Source organism: Rhinolophus sinicus, chromosome 3 (genome assembly GCF_057876585.1).
Source record: "Rhinolophus sinicus isolate RSI-liver-muscle chromosome 3, RSI-T2T, whole genome shotgun sequence".
NCBI lineage: Eukaryota > Metazoa > Chordata > Mammalia > Chiroptera > Rhinolophidae > Rhinolophus > Rhinolophus sinicus.
In genome coordinates this window covers 83,127,438-83,143,760 of record NC_142503.1, presented here as the reverse complement: position 1 = coordinate 83,143,760, position 16,323 = coordinate 83,127,438, and positions in this window count along the sequence as shown.

The following is a 16,323-nucleotide window of genomic DNA, read 5'->3' as shown; positions in this document are numbered from 1 at the left end:
AGGATGAGTTCATGAACTTAATTGTCAGACCTCGTACATAAGGGCATGCCAAAAAATTCTATACACATGACTATTATTCATCTTTTTTTATCGTCATATATTGAGTATTACAAATTTAAGACAGCTTTTTCCTTTCCTAAAATATGTATATATATATATATATATTTTTGGCACCGTGTGTGTGTGTGTGTTTGTATTATATACATATGCATGTAATACATATGTATATATATAATATATATCTCTATATAAAATATGTATGTATATATAGGTAAATTTATATTCACTTAAATTTTCATATCAGCAATTGTGACCAAGATTTTTAATGTCCAAAACATTAGTTTTTAAATTACAGTTACTTTGACTATAAATTCCTGCTTGTTCATGTTGTGTTTAAATTTAAGCCTAATCTCGCTCTCCAGCTACAAAATCCTGTAGCAGTGGTCCCTATATCTACTGTGATATTCCTCAGTAAGGTTGTCTTGACCATCTTTAGCAAGTATCATAAATAATTTTTTTCTTTAACGGTACATTCTACCAGGACAGGTTTATGTTTACTTAAGATTGAACATAATTCAGTCTTTTTCTTTTGTTGTTGAGCTAGGAATCACCTTTTATATCAAACACATTTCAATCACACCCAAGGAATATTTTGAGAGGAGATGAATGTGAGCCTTCAAAATATTTAATCCTAGGATTAAAATATTTTTTCATCCTTCCTGCTGTGATCAGCAATGTGATAATAGTTGAAAACTAGTAAGATATCATGGATATTGGTTCATAGATTTGTAATTGGTTTTCCTCTACTAAAATTAATATTAAAATGAGTAATATTGTTAAAGAAAAAATATTCTATGTTTGTTAAAGATGACAAGGAAAACTTTATTCAAAGGATTTCTGCAATGGTGTTTTACAGTAGGGGAGAGAGAAGAGGCTCAACTCCAAATACAATACGAAAAATGGAGATTTATAGGCAAAGAACGGATTGGGGGTAGTAGAGAGAAAAGAAGAGGAAACATCAGGTTAAAGCGATTCTGGTTAAATCAACCTAACAGGATTCCTGCTGACAGCAGGCTAGGGTGACTGGATATCAGCAGAGGGATGGTGGCGGATGAAGAATTCGATCAGATATTAGGATGATCAGATATCAAGCATGAGGATTCTTGTTAAAATGACTTAGCTATATTCTTGCTACTCTTGATCAGGCCCAAAAAGGACAGACACTGAAGTTGAAGCTTAGAGGGCTTAGAGGAGCCTGGCTAAAGTTTGGCCCAGGACAATTTTTATCAATGTGTGCAGCAAATACTTTACCTATTAAAAAAGAAAATATGTATTTTCATATGAGTTAATTCACTTTCCAAGAGTGTAATTATTATCATATGAAGGTTTTTGAGAAACTTTCCCTACAATGCAATTCATGTTAATTTAGAATAAGATTTCTTTTTGGAGGATAGTTATGCAAGATGTGGACTCTTTAATCACTACACAAATGTGGCCCTGGAACAACAGCATTATATCACTTGGGGCTGCTTATTAAAATCCTGAATCTCACAGCCTGCTCCAGACCTACTGAATTGGAACCCACATTAAAAAATATATATATATTCCCAAGTGTTCCCAAGGTTCCTATACACGTCGAGGTTTGAAGAGAAACACATTAAGAAACCAATGAAGAAAATGTGGTGAAATATTCTCTGAGTTCTCATATGCGGATAGTAGTTAACCTATGACCTCCATACTAAAAGCCAGTTTTCTGCATATAAAAGCCTTGGCATACATTTTCTTTCCTTTAATCTCTTAAATATGTTACTCTTCATATATCTTTGCTATCAGTCTGATAATAATTTATTTTTCTTTTTTAAATTTTGCTATCAAATTAGTGTATTTTCTATGTGGAAACGTGGGGATATTAGAAAATTATGGTGCCCACACCTGTCATCTCCTTCTAATATACTTTGACAAACAGTATTTTCGTATGTATGTTGGATATCCTGGTCCCAAAAGCTTATTGTAACCCCTTTGCATATGCTTTTAGCAATAAACCATTATTTTATATCTCAATGAGCTATTATTAACAATACTATTAAGATACTTTATATTTTTCAAGTTTTCCTAGTAAGGCAATAGTCTTGTATCATGCATCTCTTTTATAATAGGTATATCTTTCTGTTTGACTCTTACATGTATACCCAGATAAACATTTGGTATATTATTGCAATAAAAAATAAGGAAATAGTCTTATATCATGGGTCTTTCTTATATACGGTTCCCATGGACAATTTCCCCATTCTTTCTTTGGACTCTTATAGGTATACCCGGGCAAACATATGGTACATTTTTGCAATAAAATTCCTATAAATAAAAAAATCAAAGTTATATAATGTTCTTCATTATCAGGATGGGTAATACTTCTAATAATGACCACTACCTAGGAATTATTTTGAATTGTTGTCTGAATTAAAGAATGTAGAAATTAGATTTGACATAATCTGTATACAAATTATTATTTTATTGGGTTTTTCATCTTTGAGAAGTAATTGAGGATTATGTATATGTGGCGTTTCTTAGTACAGTATATTCAATTACAGAGATGATGTCATATTTATGGCAGGTCCAGGCTTTAAGCATATTGAACAAATCCAATCTTCCTATTCCTCACTCCACTAGGTAAATAGATCACATTATAAAAGAACAACCTCCAAGTGGACAGTTATATAGTAACTGAATATAATATTTGAGAGGAAAATTTCATATTTTGTAGAATGGTTTTATTTTCTGATAATGTAAGCTATTGCATTCCTTCAATTTATTTGTTTCCAGATTAACTAAATAATTGTATATATTGTAACTATGGTGGATACATAATATTTTCTGTTCCAAATCTACCCACTTTGAATAAATGTTTCAAATTGAACCCAAATAAGGCAGTACCTCTATGGAGGTAAAATTAAAAGATTCAGGAGAATTTGGAAACCATATCTTCCAAGTTGTCAAGGTCTCGTATGCCATTAGTGGCCCCTCCCTATTTTACTTTGTCAGTGTGAGAGATTATTGTTAAATAGAATACATCCTTTAAGTACACTGAAAAAGAGAAAAGGTTAAGCCCATGTATAGTTCAAATGCTTATTGATGGTTATTACACACTACATATTAATTTATACACTACAAATAAGTCAACAAGCGCACACAGTTCATTAGCTCCTAGAACCCAAACACAATAAAGAGTGGGTTCTTTGAGGAAATGGAACGCTGTCAGGAATTTCTCTCCCTCTCATCCCTTGTCACATCTGCATGCTATTTTTATTTTCTCTTACTGTAGATGCCTTCCTACCCCCACCCGAACAGAGAACAACTTCAATGGGAATTCTGCATTTACATTTCTAGAATATTACCATCACTGGGGGAAAGGAAATTGACACTCCCACTACTGCCAGCTTGAAAAAAACAGAGGAATGGCCCAGAGTGGCCCAATTTAACCCTGAATCAGGGTGACAAGGCATCACAATTGCTGGAGTATATGCCATGTGGTCAGTGGAGCTCATGAAGGTTTATGATCATGGTTGGAAATACAAACCTGGAGTGCAAAAGCCATTACCATGAAAAAGGCACAGCGTGGGGTTATAGGCTGAACTGTGTCCCCTCCAACATAATATGTCAAAATCCTAACACCCAGTACCTCAGAATGTCTGTATGTAGAGATAGGGTCTTTAAAGAGGTGATTAAGTTAAAATAAGGTCATTATGGGGCCCACATCCAATAACATTGGCATTTTTATAACAGGAAACTATGGCAGATATGTACATGTACAGAGAGAAGACCATTGAGGACACAGGGAAAAGACAATCAGGAGAGAGGCCTCAAGAGGAAACAATCTCCCAACACCTTGATTTTGGATTTCTTGACTCCAGAACTGTGAGGAAATAAATTTCTGTTGTAAACAACCCAACCTGTAGGACTTTGTTTTGGCAGCCCTAGCAAACTAACACAGTCATTCAAAGAAGGTAATCTGCTTCTACCATAACCAACCCACCTTCTATTATGATAATAAACATAAATGGTTATCCCAATAGATACCCACCATAGACTATTCAACTAACATATGTCTGGATGAAGTTATAGATGATTATAAGAGCTTTGCTTTAATCTTATACCTCACTCTAAAAAATCATAGCATTGGAACCACAGAACTTTTCATGATCCAGTTGTCTTTTTCTATGGTTCACACATTTACATGTTATGTATTTTCTTAGTTTTTACCATAAAACATAATTTAGCACAAAAAAATGACATGTTCCAGTCATCTTACCTCAAAATAAGTTTAGTGACTCAATCTGGGTCTTTCCAGTACTTTCTTCTCACACCATTTCACCTTTTTATTCTACTTTGCTCATGCATATTCAAAGTCAGTTTCTCTTCATTCTAGTAAAAAAATAAATATATGTACATGCATAAATTATATGAATGGAGAGCAAATATATGAGAATAAGTTTTTAAGATAACTATCATCTTTATTTAGTCAAGGCCAAAATACCATATTATTAGAAAATGTTTAAATCACATTAGAGTAAAAAAAAAATATATGCAAACTATAGATTTTGCTTGGTGTTTCAAGAAAGAGTATATCATTCAATAAAAATTTATCTCACGGGTATATGAATGTAAATCATTTTATTTATTTTGCTGTTATAATGAATGTATTTAGATTCTTATTAAAAATTCCCCAATAAAAAATGTTGCAACATCATTTTAAGTTCCCTGATGAAGATACAGATGAGCAAAAACTAATGATTTTTGAGTGGGAAAAATGTAAAACTCTCTCTATATATAAGGAAAATAAGGTTTTCCCCCATTGACTACTTACTATCCAAAATCTCATATATCTAGTAAAACTGTGAAAAACAATAAATTTCAAATGGCATCAACAACAATAAATGTTTCTTTCAAAATGTATTTAAGAATTTCAATGAAAATAATTTGTATTTAACACATTCCTGCTCATAAGCAAGTTATTTATGCTAAGTCTGTTTAACTTTGCTTTGTTACGATGAGATATAATTTGGGGACAACTGAGTATAATAAAGATCTTTTGTTTCATGAAAGAATAAGATTACTTTTTCTCTCAAAAGTTTTCGTATATGTCAATAAATTTGTATATACTCGATGCTATCTGTATGTTCTAATGAACTCACAGACAGAATTATCAGTATTTGAAATCATGTTTTTTCTCCCAAAAGCTAAAGTCCAGGACTAGGTGGCTTCACTAGTGAATTTTACCAAACATTCAATGAGGATTTAATACCTGTCCTCCTCAAACCATTCCAAAAAATTGAAGAAGAGGCAATATTTCCTAACTTATTTTATGAGGCCAACATTACCCTGCTACAAAAACCTGGTAAGGATAACACAAACAAAGGAAACTATAGACCAATATCTCTGATAAATATAAATACAAAAATCCAAACCAAAATTCTAGCAAATCAAATACAACAACGCATTAAAAATATTATACATTAATATCAAGTTGGGTTTATTCCAGGGGCACAAGGAAAGATCAACATATGCAAATTGATCAGTGTGACATATCACATAAACAAAAGATACAAATCATATGATTATAGCAATAGATGCAGAGAAAGCGTTTGACAAGATACAACATCGATTTATAATTAAAACACTTAATAAAATGGGTATAGAAGGAAAATACTTCAACATAATAAAGGCCATATATGACAAACCCTCAGCTAGTATCATACTTAATGGTGAAAAATTGAAATATTTTCCTCTAAAATTAGGAAGAAGAGAATATTGCCCCTTGTTACCACTGTTCAACATAGAACTGGAAATCCTAGTCAAAGCAATCAGGCAAGAGAAAGAAATAAATGCATCCAAATTGAGAATGAAGTTCAGTTGTCATTTTTTGCAGATAACGATTCTTTATATAAAAACCCTAAAGACTCCATCAAAAAACTATTAGAAAAAAATAAACAAATACAGTAAAGTTTCTGGATACAAATCAATGTTCAAAAATCCATTGCATTCCTATATAATAAAAATGAAATTTCAGAAATGAAAAAAAAAAAATTCTCTTTGAAATTGCAACAGAAGAATACAATACCTAGGAATAAACTTAAAGGAAATTGAAAAAGACACAAGGAAATGGAAAGACATTCCATGTTCATGGATTGGAAGAATCAACATAGTTAAAATGGCCATATTACCCAAAGCAATATACAGTTTTAATGCAATCCCCATCAAAATCCCAATGTCATTTTTTAAAGAAATAGAACAAAAAAGCATCTGATTTATATGGAATCATGAAAGACCCTGAATAGCCAAAGCAATGCTAAAAAAAAAAAAAAAAAAAAAAAAAAAAAAAAAGAACAAGGCTGGAGGTATCACACTTGCTGTCTTCAATTTGTACTACAAAGAGACAATAATCAAAACAGCATTGTATTGGCCAAAAGCAGACACAAAAACCAATGGAATAGAACTGAGAACCCAGAAATAAACCTACACTATGTATGGACAAATAATTTTCAATAAAGGAGCCAAAATCATACAATGGATGAAAGAAAATCTCTTCAATAAATGCTGCTGGGAAAATTGGAAAGTCATGTGCAAAAGAATGAAACTACACTACTATCTGTCACCATGTACCAAAATTAACTCAAAATGGATCAAAGACCTAAGCATAAGACCTGAAACAATAAACTGCATAGAAGAAAGCATTGATACTAAATTTATGGACCTTGAGCTCTAAAAGGCACCAACCAAATGGGAGAAGATATTTGCAAACAATGCTTCTGATAAGGGACTAATATCAAAAATATATAAAGAACTCATAAAACAAAATAACAACAACAAAACAAACCAATTAAAAGATGGGCAGAGAACCCAAACAGAAGATGTACCAAAGGCCAACAGATATATGAAAAAATGCTCAATTTCAGTAACCGTTAGGGAAATGCAAATCCAAACCATAATGAGATACCACCTCACACCTGTTAGAATGGCTTTTATCAAAAAGACAAGTAATAACAAATGTTGGAGAGGCTGTGGAGAAAAAGAAACTCTTATGTACTGCTGGTGGGAATGTAAATTGGCACAGCCGCTATGGAAAACACTATAGAGGTTCCTCAAAAAAACTAAGAATAGAATTACCATATGACTCAGTGATCCCTCTCCTGAGCATATACCCAAAAAATCTGAAAACATTTATCTGTAAAGATATATGTACCCTGATGTTCACTGTGGCATTGTTTATGGTGGCCAAGACATGGAAACAATCAAGTATCCTTTGAAAGAGGATTAAATAAAGAGGATGAGGTATATATACACAATGGAATACTACTCAGCCATAAGAGAAGATGAAATACTGCCGTTTGTTACAACATGGATGGATCTTGAAATTATTATGCTAAACTAAATAAGTCAGACAGAAAAAGTCAAGAACCATATGACTTCACTCATGTGGGATATAAAACTGAAAGCAACAAAGGAACAAGACAAACAAAAAGAAACTCATAGACACAGACAACAGTTTATGATCTACCCAATTTGTATATTATATTCATACTGCTATCATTTTAAATAATGAAGTTACTTTCATTGTTCCCAGATAGGATGATAAAGTATTCAGGGAAAATATACTTATTGTTTTTCTGATATACTAAGTTAAGTATCAGGGAGAATAAGTGGTAGTAGCATTTTATCTGACTGCAGTCCCCCACCTTTTTTTATTTATTTTAAAATCAGCTTAAACATTAACAAAGTGAGACTGAGAGATTTTGTTTTGAAAGGCAGAAAGCACATAAAGGAAAATTATTGATCAGAACTTGAAGACAAAGTAGAAAAAAAGCTTTGTGTCATCCTTTTTAAAGGCCATTGCACATTAGAGTCTATATTAATCTGTCTCTAGACAAGGCAGGCAGGCCAAATTAAATCAGAATTTTAAGCTCCAATTTGATCCGCTTGCGTAGAGAAAACCTCAAAGTTTTATCATGCCAAATATACCATCTTAAGCAATTTTTTTCCTTATCCTCTTTCCTTTGACATTTTATCATGTGACAGACCAAGTAACACCACTGATTTCTCTTGGAGATTTTAATTCACATGTGGTATCTTTTAGAAGACTTTCCTGACAGGAATAGCAATCATAATAAGAAATCAATCACTTTTTTAACATTTTTAAATATCACATGGTTTACTTTCACACAAATTAAAGTTCTGGAAGGACAATGTCAAAATGGTTTAAATGCTGATGTAGTTGAATTCCTTCCAAAGGCCTGAAGAGAAATCTAGTGACTTGAGACATACTCTCAACTTTGTTTACGGCATATGGACAGGCATCTATCTGACTGCCCCTGGCAAACTGTACAAAGTACAGTTTCTTTTGTGTGAACTTTTCTACAAGGGACTAATGCAGTAATAGGGACTTAGTGAATGAAATTCCCCTGGAAAAGTTTAGGAAGATTGAACAGAGTGAGGGACAACTGTCTTATTCCATGCAATCACCCCATTTTTCTATAAAATATCTTCATGATAGCAGAAAATGTAATCCTTTTTATTTATTTATTTTTTTTTTCATTTTGTGGCAAATGTTTCAAGTTTATGGGGCATGCAGGATCCAGTCTACACATTCACATACAATTTCCCCTAATCCAGGAAATCCATTTAGGGGTCCCTGAGAACTTCACCAAATGCCACTCTGCTGTCATGACACTAGAGGGGAGTCTACATTTGGAACTTGGTCAGCTGCTAAGGGGTTTAGGAATCTAGAAACATCAGGGCATACAGGAAGTTTTACTGGAGCCCATTTCACTTGGCTTGGGTTGGAGAAGAAATACCCAATCCCTTCCCTCTTTGGAGAGGACAGCAAATCCACAATATTCACTGTATGTCTGATGAGTCATGGGCATCATTTCCATGAGAATGTAGAGTTCTCTGACTAATGCATTTCTGATTAATTTAATGCAAATAGTAAGTACAAGGTCTTCCATTTTTCTAAAAAAAATTATGCAAGGAAACAGACACCTCTTGTGTACACACCATGTTTCCCCGAAAGTAAGACCTAGCCAGACAATCAGCTATAATGCATCTTTTGGAGCAAAAAATAATATAAGACACGGTCTTATTTTACTATAAGACTGGATCTTTATAATATAAAATATAATATAATATAATATAATATAATATAATATAATATAATATAATATAATATAATACCAGATCTTATTTTACTATAAGACCAGATCTCATATAATATAATTAATATAATATAATATATAATACGATATAATACCGGGTCTCATATTAATTTTTGCTCCAAAAGACACAAGAGAGCTGATTGTCTGGCTGGGTCTTATTTTCAGGGAAACACAGTATATATTTTTTATAATGGAGATGAGAATAGTAAGACAGGCTTAAGTAAATTAATTTTGGATTGTTTACTCATGGATCCTCTATATTCTGGGGGCTTTGGGCAATTTTTTAACCTCTGTATTTCAGTTTACTCTGTAAAATATGGGTTAAAACTTTACCTTATACATTTGTTTTTGGAGTGTGATATTGTATGTAAATTATTTAGAACAGTTTCAAACACATTAAAAACAAAAAAAATATTACTTATTAGGATTTGCAGTATAATACTCTGGATGTTCATTTGCATGGTCCAGCACTACTCACGTACAGGAATTTTGTATAATATTTTTATGAGATCTTTGGCATCTGCCTTTTTTGTTTATCATATAACTAAAGAGTGGTCCCCATTTTGTTCCACCATCACCAAATGTTTTGAGGAAGACAATAGTGATTTTTGATCTTCTGAGATAATAAATAGATCTAAAATAAATGGAAACTAATTCCTTTATAATTTCAGAATGTATCAGGGTGCTGTAGGTAAGAAACCTAAGTCCACCCTGCACAGTGCCTGAATCCACTGACTACCTAAAAAGGAAAGTGCCATATTATTAAGGGTAATATTTATTTCATGGTTCTTTTCTCAGAAGGGATTAAGATTTTACATTCCTTCCAGTTTATGAATATCTGAAGCTATATATGTGTTTTAATGTAAACATATCAGAAATTTAAAAATAATAATAAATGAAGTTTTACGTCAAGGAGGAGACCAAGGAGTCATGTTTCTAGCCCCTTGGACTGTTTTACACTGTCATTTGGGTGACACAAGAGTCCCCAGATTGTGCTGCAGATCAAATATTTTAAACAGGGAACTACAAATAAAATTTGAGTTTATTTTGGGGAAGGAATCCTCTTGAAGGCAAGAGTGAATCTTCCTGGGAAGTGTCTGAGCATTCCTTAGGAAAATGTTGAAGACCAAGGGCTTGAAGACGTGAGTTCAAACTAAAGGCAGGGAATCCAAGTTAGGGACTGGGCACTGATGTGAAAACCCTTTGGATTCTAGCAAATGTATAAATCAGTGAAAACTGAATCAGTGCTATCCACATTTGTTAAACAAGAAACCAGTTACAAGGCTCCAAACCAATTCAAAAGGGTTGAAAAAATATAGTTTCCCCTAGGTTTGAAAGGAAACACATTTACAAGCATCCAGCCAGTTTCTGCCACACCCTCCATCATTCAAATATACATACATGTGTGCATATCCGAATCAGCTCTTAATTTGTTCAGTATAAACTTTATGGAATAATTTATGTACAGTATCTTTATAAATTAATGAGTTTTAACAGTTATATACACCACTTATGAAACCACCACCACCACTCAAATGCAGAATATTTCCATCACCTCAAAAGATTTCTACAGCCCCTTTGCAGACCATTCCTCTCTTCAACTCTGACCATAACTAAACACTGATTTGCTTTTTGTCATTGCATAATAGATCATGTTACATTTTGTATAACTGGAATCACACATAATGTACACATGTGTCTGGCTTCTTTTTCACAGCATGATAATTTTAAGATTCATCCATTTTGCTCTATGTATCAATAAGTCATTCCTTTCCCTGCTGAGCAGTAGTATTCCATTGGAAATATATTATTAGGTTGATGCAAAAGTAATTGCGGTTTAAAAGGTTAAAAATAACTGTAAAAACCACAATTACTTTTGCACCAAACTAATAAATATTGCTTATTCACATGCAAATTAAAATTTGTGTTTTATTCAGTTTTAAGCTACTGTAAATAAAGCTGTTATGAACATTTATGCTCAAGTCCTTGGGCAGACATATGATTACAGTTCACTTGGGTAAATACCAAGGCACAGAATGGCTGGGTTAAGTTATATGTAACGTTTTATGAACTAGCCAAATGCCAAAATGTTTATACATTTACAGTCCCATGAGTAAATGACAGTTCCAATTGATTCACATTCAGGCCAATACTTGATATTACCAATGTTTTTAACTTTAGCCATTCTAATGGTGTGTATTAGTATCTTGTAGCTTTAATTTTTGTTTCTGAGATTAGTAATTATTGATTACAAACATCATTTTGTATGCTATTGTCTATTTATATATCCTCTAATATGAAGTTGTTAAGCATTTTATCTTTTTTTTTTTTTTTTTTACTTTGGTAAGATAAAATTCTTTTTTTCTTTACTTTATGATTTTTATGTCCTAATGAAGAAAATATTGCTCACACCAAGCTGGAAAGCTTTGTTTATGTTTTCTTCTAGGAGTTTTATAATTTTACCTTTTACATTAAGTTCTATGATCCATTTCAAGTTAATTTTATCTGTGGTGTGACAGAATAACTACTTTCCCTTCCCCCCAACCCCCACCCCAGAGATATTCACTTTTCTGAGCACAGTTTATTTAAAATACAGTATTTTCCCTCTATTGAACAGCCTTAGCACTTTTGTTAAAAATTAGTTGATCATATGTGGATAGGTCTATTTTGGACACTGTCCTTCTCATTGATCTTCATGACTAGCCTCTTACCTTAACCACATTCCCTTGATTAATGTAGCATTGTACGTCTTGAAATCAGATAGTGTACGCCTTCTAATATTTAAAAATATTCGTTAGACTATATTAGTTTGTTTCATTTTCATGTAAATTTAGAATCAATTTGTGAATTTTTTCAGAAAAAGAATATGAGGATATTTATTCTGATTGCATTGAATCTATCAATCAATTTGAGGAGAGTCAGCATCTTAAGTTTTCTAGTCCACGACCAGGTAACTCTCCATTCATTTAGGTCTTCCTTAGTTATCTTCCAGAAATTGCTACAATTTTCTTTTTAGAGGATTGTATATGTTTTGTTAAATGTATTCCCAAATGTTTGATGACTTTTGACACCCTACTAAAGGAATTTTATTTTTAATTAAATATTCAACTTTAGCTGATGGTAGAGAAAAATGTAATTGATCTTTATATTAACACTGCATCCTGAAATCTTAGAAATTTACTTTTTGTTCATCCCTTCAGGTTTTCTAGGTCAACAATCATGTCATCTGTAAGCTGTGACAATTATTCATTTCTAAACTTTATGCCTTTTATTTTTTGTAACCTTATTGCAAAGGTTAGAACTTTCTTACCAAAGTAAGACATAGATAAAATGTTTACAGACTTCATAGTCGAGGATAAATAAATAGACAATGGCATATAAAATATTTGTAACCAATAATTACTAATCTCAGAAACAAAATTAATACTACAAGATACTAGTACACACCATTACAATAGCTTAAGTTACAAACTTTGGTAATATCAAGTATTACAATATTGAACAAAAGCGATGAAAGAGGAAATTGTTTTTATTACTTTGTGGGTGATACATTCAATAATTCAACAAAAATTGGGCCAATTTTGGGTTATTTTATAAATAACTTTTTATCAGTTTACCTAAGTTGTCTTTTATTTTTAGTTGATAATTTTTTAAATGAAGATTGAATTTTTTCAAATTCTTTACTAATTCAATTGAAAGGATCATATGATTATATATTATATCATTCTGTGTTATACTAGGTTGGTGCAAAAGTTATTGCACTTTAAAAAGTTAAAAATAATTGCAAAAAACACAATTAGTTTTGCACCAACTGAATATATTACTTTTCAAATGTTAAACAAACATTGCATTCTAGGGATAAACCCAGTTGGTCATGTATTATATCTTTTTTATACATTGCTAAATATTATTTGCTAATATTTTGTTATAGATTTTTTCATTCATATTTATGATTTATGATGGATGTGCTATGTTTTTCTTTTTTATCATAATGCTGTTTAGTTTTTGTAGAAGGTTAATAAATACATCTTCCCTCATGAAATCAGTTGTAAGTGTTCCTGCTTCTATATTCTGAAAAGAAATTGTATGGAATTGAAACTATTTCTTCTTTGTATGCTTTGTATTATTCACCAATTAAGTGATCTGATTTGTGGGTTGCCTTTGTTGGTAGTTTGTGTGTGTGTGTTTGTGTGTTAATTTGCTAGGGCTGCCACACCAAAAATACAATAGCTTAGGTGGCTTAAAAATACAGAAGTTTCCCACTGCCCCAAGGTTCTCGAGGCTAGAAATCCCAAATCAATTGATAGCTGGTTTAGTTTCTCCTGAGGCTTCTCTCCTTGGCTAACAGGTGGCCACACCCTCACTCTGTCCTCATAAGGTCTTTCTTCTTTGATTAAGACACATTGCTGGTATCTCTCTGTGTCTAAATTTTCTCTTCTTCTAAGGACATCAGTCAGATTGGATTAGAGCCCAGCCCTAAGGTCTCATTTTAATGTAATTACCTCTTTACAGACCCCAACTCCATGTACAGTCACTTCTGAGGTACTGGAGGTTAAGACTTCAACATGTAAATTTTAACTAGAAATTCAATTTCTTTAATAGGTACAGAAGTCTTCCAGTTATTTGCTTCTTCGCTGAGCTTTTATGATTTGTACTTTTCAATAATTTGACCATTACATCTAATTTGTGTTCACACAATCTAGTTTATACTTATTATTTTTATCTTATCATTTTTATGTTGGTTAAGATGGATATTGGTATCCCTTCTTTCATACTTGATGCTAGTGATTCCTCTTCTCTCTCGATTTTTTTCCTTGACTAGTTTAGCTAAGCGTTTATCAAATGTATTGCTCTTTTGAAAGAACCAGTTTTTGACTTTGTTAACTTTCTCTTTTTTCCTCCTTGTAGTCTGTACTCTTATCCTTAATACTTCATTTTTGTGGATATGCCTTTGTTTTATGTTACTGCAGTATTATTAGCTTCTTAAAAGTATTTCACTTTAAATCTTTCCTCTTTTCTAACATTTAATGTTATTAGCACCCATTTAAATAATGCTTTAGCTACAGCTAACACATGTTGATATGTATATTTTCATTGTTATTCAATATGAAATTGTTTCCAATTTTCTTTTTGGTTTCTTCTTTGATGTGTTACACATGACGCATATTAATTAACTTTTGAAAAGGTGGCATTTTCCTAGATATCTTATTGTTATTAGTTACATTTAATACTGCTTTTTGTCAGAGAACATTCACAGTATGATTTCATCTAATTTAAATTTATCATGATTTGTTTCATAGTCCAGCCTTTGGTATAGTTTTCTTTTATTACTTTGGTTGGCTGATGTTTTAGGTTTTCATTTTTGTTTTTATTCTTTTGTAAAAAGTAAGAATCGTCTGTTAATTGGGCATTTTGGTACATATGCGTATTTGTCATAAAAAAAAAAAATGCAGCTCCAAATCTTTGGCCAAAAAATGTGTAAAACATGTGACGGCCTATGAATTTAATATACCCAAAAAAGCACTGTTCAAAGCATTTTTAAATTAGAAATATTCCAATGTTCCCAATTATTTCTGAGCATTTGGGCCAAGTAAGATGGCTATAACTTAAAGATATCAAGTAAAGTTAATGATTATTTATAAATCTTGATTTACATCCTCAAATTTAATAAAATGTATAATAATATTCCAAGGTTTAAAAAAATCATAGTATTCAAATGGTTTCTAATAATTTGATTCAGCAAAACTGAAGACAGTATTATTTGAATTGTCAACTGGAAAATCATTAAAAAATAATTTTGTTGATAGATCTCTAGGTGACTTTTAGCATATTAAGTAGTAAAATTTTCAAATAATTATCATTTTAATAAAAAAACTCCTATTACTACTTAATTATATTTACAAGTAAATTATCAGCACTTATATTTATTACAATTAAAAATGGGTGGCAGTACGAGTTGGGAAAGCGGCATGCTTAAATCTCTATCCTTTCACGTACTGATCAGATTGACAAAGTTGGTTACAGCTTACAAATCCATCTAAGTTAGGACATACAAGATAGAGAAAGAAGGGACCCACTAGTAGTGAACTATAGACACTAGAGATATATCTCACTACAGAAAAGAAAGGTGTGGCAGAAATGATTAGTTACGCCCTCCTGTGGGAGTACCAAATTTAAACCTGGAAAATTCCAAAACAGAGTAAAGATAAAGTTTGGAGGAAGAACATTCAGTAAGTGGAAAGGCCTATCTGGACCCATGTGGTAGAGACTGGAAATTTCACAAATGGCACCTCTGTCCAGGAATCTGCTGAGGGTGGTTCATTGTCTCATCACATACATTAATAATATCTAGCTGTTATTCCATAAGAGATAAATTCCTTATCCTTTATACTTTTAGTTGTACTAATATTTAGGGGAAAGTAGTCTCTCCTCAGCTCATGTGATACCACAAACAAATTTTTTCAGTTGGTTTAATTTTGTATCTCACCACTCCTCCACACATTTAATTAGGTTATTGAGGAATTTCAAATCATTCCAGGATAGTTTTATTTATTTATGGTTAAAATGTGTCATCCATCCCACACACCGATTCTCTTTTGATAGTAACTCATTAACTGAACTCTCAGTACAATTTCATAATCTTGAAATTAGTTTTGAATACTAAAATACTTTCATTGTATTTCTTAAGACTTAGTCTAGTTTATTTTAAAATTCCAATCTCAAATTTTCATAAATCCTTCTTTATATCTACTTCAATCCACAGATTGTGGCTTTCTTGATTTGACATGGTAGGGAGGTCTTTGAGGCAAAAGAGGGAAAATACAGATATGTCCTTACATGACTATAAGTTATTACAGTCTGCCCTCATTCCCAACACCAATTCCTATTTGGTTTGGCTGTTTCAAAGATCCTACTTCTTGAGCTGTTGAATTCATGGAGATGCCATGACATATCTCACTACTGCATAGATCACTCCAGATCGGTTTACTTTGACAATGATGTGTCTGCACAAGTTTAGCCACTATTTAGGGCTGTTTTCCAGTGATACTATACTATATTCCTCTGATGCATATTCTTTGCATCCATATTATAGCCATCCCCTCAAGATTGTTACCTC